Raw genomic sequence first — 6,299 nt, forward strand, 5'->3', positions numbered from 1 at the left:
TCGTGTTCGCAATTATAATTTTTGACACAACATTTTTCAATTATAGGTAGTAAAGACGGTTAGACTTAAGCAAAGCTTAATATACGTGAAAAAATTAGAGTTTGCGGTAGAACAATTAAACTTAAAGAAGAAGAAAGTGTGATCATTTTAAAAATATTTTAGATCGCTTGCTCCCAATGTATGTCTTGTTCATGTAGATTGCGGGTGTTCCTGGTAGGAGACTCCTGCATTCAGCTGCGTTTTTGTCATACCAAATCACAAATCTTGACAATTTACTACTTACTAAATCAGCGGTTTCCTTTGCTATGAATCAAAAAAAGAACAAAATCTCCAACAGTAGCAAAGAACGAGCGTGTCAATTTACCAAATTTTCTTCGGAATAAACAGCTAATAATCTATCTAATGAATTCATATGGGAATGTGATAAACACCACCCGATCTTCAGTAGAAGTCGAGAAGTGGTCGACTATCAGCCTTGTTGATGTTGTCCTCAACCAACAAAGCAGCTTCTGCCTCCAGCTCCTTCACTTGCAAGAATGATATCCTCCAAAGCATCACGAAACGAGATCAGACGGATCATAAATCAGATCCCCGTTTAAATAAAATCATAACCCGACGTCGAGGATTCAAGATGGCCGCCGTTCTCAGCCGACAAAATTTATTGTTATTTGTTGCTTCCCAAATCAAGAGGTCGCCGTATGAAACAATAAACTATCACCGGTTGAAATCAAGACGTCAGTGTCCGTGGCGACGTTCAACTGTTTCTCGGAAAGTCGCCAGATACCCACGTTGGCAGCCATCTTGATGGGGTCAGAGGTCGACCTGGTAGCCCATTGTAAACTAATTATTTTTTGGAGCTTTTCGGCGGGTACCAACGAGAACTTCGTCGTTTTAAAAATATGGCTTATTATTTGGTCCCAGGAATGGGCCAGTGTGTGTGTTTTTTAACAATAGGTTTTTTTGCGTGAAAACTTCCAAACTGTTTTCTTCCTTGGCTTGATTTGCAGAAAGTCTGCAACAAAAGGAAACAGTCACTGACTCGTTCATTCGTTTCTAATTGAGCGTTTATTCAACTTATAATGGCGTTTTACACTGTTTTATTGAGTTAGGAAGATAAGCACCATAAAAATAAATACATCCATGTTACAAATAAGGAAAAAAACCTTCCGGAAGATTCCAGTAAGGCCACGGTTGGACTGCAAGAACAAATTTACGTAAACGTCTAAAACAAACCCTAATACTAATCCGAACATTTCAGACAGTCTAATGAATAAGAATTAAAAACCAGAGATAAAAATTAAACCACTATTAATTGACTGCCACATAAGGTCTCTTGAACATTAAACATAAGCGTGTTACTGAATTTATTCTGTTTTTATTTGTTATGTTTGTTTCTCTAATATTGTTTTTTTTTTCGCATTTCTTTTGGTGTTGATTACTTTAAGATCAAACTATTTTGACATGTGACACTAACGCCACGGCACTGACATTGTTGCAACGTTCACGTCACGACATTAATCTCAGTGATTGACTTTTTGGAAGTGACGCAATAATTGTCATTATTTCCCTATCAATATCGAAGATCAATAAATTTGCGAGTTCAAAAGTCCAAACGCCCACTGGCGGCAAAATTTTAACTAGTAAAATTTGACACTTATTTCGATTAGATGTCATTGTGACTTATTTTGTTTAGTTCTAATCAGCTTTCGCAAGCTTTTAAACATTTTGAAAATTGTGTGTAAGTATTGTTTTATGTTATAGACTGAAAGCGAAAGGTAAAAATATGGAATTCCAGACATTCCTGTAAGTAGGTAATAAATTTCTTACCAATGTAGTTATGATTTTTGTAGTGTGGAAAATAATGATTACGTTTAGCAGCGCCCCCATCGGTAGGTGAACTCGCGAATTTGGTATCACCAGGGCAAAGGTGTTTATCATTTACGCAAGTGCATATTTCGAAACACGCTACTCTCAGACACCCCCCAGCGCATATTAGTCTGAAACTAACACTTTCGAAAAAGGAAAATCTAAGAATTAAGTAGTATCTAAGTAGAAAGTCTTGGATTCTGCAGTTACTCACATCTCTTCTGATATGGTTTAATCATTTTTTTTCAAAATACTTAGAAACATAAACAAAAGCTAGGGTTGGATCTTTTCAGCCTAATTTTTTCATTTATTCCTTGGCATTTTCTTCATAAAAAATCGAGGGTTTTCCAGTTTACAACTAAGATACTTTTATGCGCTGGTATTTGTCCATGTCGCACAAGGTTTCAGAGTGAGTGTGGCAGATACAACCAAACCGTATGATGAAAATACGTAAAAAGTTGAGGAAATTGCCCGTATGCAAAATCCTGAATTATTAAGGAAAAATCTGAAATTTTTTGGAGTTTTTGAGAAAAGAAACCGATCGAGTACCCAACTAGATGGGCAAGTAAGAAAAAGATGAAGCGAGCACAAAACGAAATTAATGACGGTTTACATTGCGCGCGAGCTGAAGTATCAGCTTCTTCATTCACACAATAAAAATGCGTGTCTTAGAGGCTCCCCAGATAGCGAATCCTTTCAAAACCAATACAACACGACGGTACGACCAGACATACCACCACGACGTTGAATTAATCGACCCCGATAAAATCAATTATTTGTCTTTGTATCTTTTATAAGTTACGAGATTTATCAGTCGAAGGTGCGCGATTCCATAAATCACACACCTAAGCTAATATGTCTCGTTCAAATCGAGCGCTTTCTTAAGTTTAAAGCTGTGTTCGGTTCGGATACGTCATTTGTCCAAAGTCACCGAATACCAAATCGGGTGGGATTGGCGGCTGGTTACCCATATGGATTGATAGTTGCATCGAATAGGATTCGATAATTTGTTAATGTTTGGTGACGATTTCTGTCGTCCAAAGTGGAAGATTAACGAGCTGCCCGATGTTAACTTGACCTCAAAAGACCTGTTGCAACGAATTAATTCTACTAGTTTTCTGTTCTTCAGCTCCTATTTTTAAAGTCCTAAAAAAACTACGCCTACAAAGAATTTCGACGGAAAACACACATGTTTAGCTTGGGGAAGCGAGAAGGTAGCGGCTCATTGATAATACAGCCGCATCTGTAATCAAACGTAATGGTATTATTACCAACGTGAGACCACCATGATGGACACTCGCAGTCAGGCCTCATTCACCATGAAGAATTGCTTATTGAATAAATATCGATGGGGCGATACGCATCAAGCAATAAATAACCAATAATTGAGCCTAAATAACGTTATTAATGATTGGAAGCTGCTAGTCACGTTCACAGGGGGGTTTTGATGGTGTTTGGTCTGAATAAAGTAATCTTGAAGATAACTATAACCATCGGTTTATTTGGTTGTTTGGTGTAAAAATTTGGGGAGTTTGAGGATATTTGAAAAACCATTGCTTCTTCAAGGCCTTTGCAAGGTTTCTTCGGTAAATCGTTTGAAGTGTTCCATTTTGAGGGATTGGAATGGGATGGTATATTAAGTTCAATAGAGTTCTTTTTTGAGAGGAAAGGCAGAAAGTGTCAATAACAGGCTTGAAACAGTGTCACAGCAGAAACTAAAGGAAAAATCACCCTGAAGATGCCATGAAAACCTGAAAATGTATAGCAATGTCGAGCATGCATCAACTTTATCCTCCCTGGCAACTAACACCAGCCTTGGAAGACTACTTTAAGGTATGGCGTAAAATTTTCTAAAATTTGAACTTTTAAGGAAAATTCCTTCTATCAACTTGTTTCACCACAAACAATCTTTTAAGGGAAAAGGAACTGAACATAAGAAATACACATCGATTGAATACATTGTTATCAAATTTTTGATTTAGTTTTTTGTAAAAATCTCAATGTTTTATCATTCCGCTTATAATGTGCATACCCAATTAAAATTGTCGAATTACTCTGTCTAGTAATTGTAACAAAATCATTAAAATATAATTTTCAACCAAAATTTTTAAGCTATCAAATTGCCATCATCGAACTGATAAAAGAATCTAAAATAGAAAACTGGATTCATTCTTAATGCACTTCTTTGACATGTTGATCGCATGTCTGTAACTGTAAATCTATTACATTTTCTGCCCACATACAAGTCAACTTTTTCTCTTTTCTTCTTTACTATTATATGTAGTGTCGTCACTTTTACTTAGTCGAAGTTTCCTGCGTTTGAGCGAAGTTAATATTCTTGATGTTTCTTTTCCACAAGTTTAATTTTATATGTTTTCCACTGTATCTTGTACCTACCGCGTATTTCATAGATATTTTTAATTTCAATTGGTCAAACTAATCATCATGAATAATCTACCTTTTCCTACAAGAATCTCTTCCTGCTGAAACTTCAAATAGCCAAATTTCATCCTGCATTTATCCGATTCTAAACTGGGTCCGTTTTATCTTAAATCGTCGCTTTTTTATAGTCGAATCTTAAATCCATGGCTGATAAGTACTAGAGATTATAAATTGTCTTGTATATACCGTACCGTACTGCTATAAAATGTTTAAACATCATAATGTCACGGTCCTGTGTCTCCTTATCTTTCGTAAATCGAAGCAATCATGGAAACGCAAATAGACTGAACATACAAAGAATATCGTAAGATGTTTATTGCCCCAGCATCACGATTTTTTTTCTGGTACAATAAAGCCTTTTTTTGAATATAAATCGTTTGTTTGACTGGTAAATCGAAAATGTTGCCTTTTGGGCTCGGTGTGTTTTGGTTTGTTCCATTTAAAAATAGTGATGATGAACATTTTGTGCTTGAGTAACGTTCGGAAATAAAATTTCCTTTCAGCGCTTCGGCCACTCAATAAAGAATTTTCAGATTTGTATACAATTTTGTTTGCAGCAATAATTACTTACCGAACTTTAATTTTCAGCTTCAAAGCGGGGAAATATTTAATTTGTTCCATGTTTTCGGTATTTCTCTCTTCGGAAAACTAGGAAAAATAGCTAATTGCTTTTTGATAGTTTCAGCCTCTTTAAGTGCGTTCAAACGAGGCTTGCCTAACAAAGATATTTGGGGGGCTTTTCTAAACAATTTTCAGTGTCTGTTTTTTCAATAAAAAGTCCCTGACCTTTTTTGCAGATGAATCTTGGAAGCAAATTATCAGCAATAATTTAAAATGGGTTTTCACCTAAAGATTTCGTATAGAAATTTCAGTTTAAATGTTCAGTAAAAATGGTTTCTTGCGGATTGGGATGCGTTTAAACGGCATTAAAATTTATTTTTAACTCATTTTCAATTTGGTTTTCCATAGTTTGTTTTAGCCGGCGGAAATTTTCAATAGGAAAATCACAACGCCTGTCGACTACAACTGTTGGCCGACCGGCAGAAAAAAACGGTCTCCATTCATTCCATTTTTCCACTTTTAAATAATGTTTATTTAATTAAGAATGCAAGTCTCCTTTTTTCAATTTTCCTCCATTTTATGTTCGGTTTCGGGTTTCTTTGAGCCGAGCTTGATGAAAATTCATGTTTGCGATCTGATGTAAAATAGGGAAATCAGTCGCATATTTGCGCTCGGCTGGAAATTAGGCGGCGGTGCAAGTAGTGAAAATGGAAAAATGGCAAATTGAATTTTTATCAACGCAAATTGTTGGACAACTGAAAAATAACCTGATCTGGAGATGTTTTCATTTAATTCAACATTTATTGTGCTCAGATGGTGGATTGTACTTTTTCTTTGATACATTTTATTTCGTTATTAACAGCCATACTGTATTTGTATTAGAAAATATGGGAATTTGTGTATTATTGCTAATTGAGTAATTGGTTTAAATCTTCCTTTCTGTTTCTCGCCTGACTAACTTTCAGATTAATACTTGTGTTATGTCTAGTAAAATTCCATCAAAATTGAATAAACTGCATCCACAATAAACATATATTTTAAAAACATATTTCAAGCTGAATTGTCACGTTCAGTTGTCCAGAAATTACCTCATAATCCGAAAGATGTCCTGATCTAATTGATAATTTATTCCCATGTGGAGTTCGATATTGGAAATTATGATTTATGGGCAACGATATTTCGAAAAAAACCATAAACCCAGAGGCGTCGATCCTTGCAAAGATAATTATACAAAATGTTGGGATTTTATAGCAAAACTTTACACTTTCTGTCCAAAACGACTTGTTTCCTTCAACAATTTAAAAGGACGATTGCAAAGATTCTTCCACTAAGCACTGTATGATTTATTGGCTAAAAATAATTCCCTAGATAAATAATTGATGTTACTCCACTGTGGAACGGAGGAGTTATTTATTGGCTTGAGGTGTGAG

The sequence above is a fragment of the Dendroctonus ponderosae genome, unplaced genomic scaffold, assembly GCF_020466585.1.
Source record: "Dendroctonus ponderosae isolate FM_Combo_2020 unplaced genomic scaffold, Dpon_F_20191213v2 Dpon_F_20191213_4, whole genome shotgun sequence".
Lineage (NCBI taxonomy): Eukaryota > Metazoa > Arthropoda > Insecta > Coleoptera > Curculionidae > Dendroctonus > Dendroctonus ponderosae.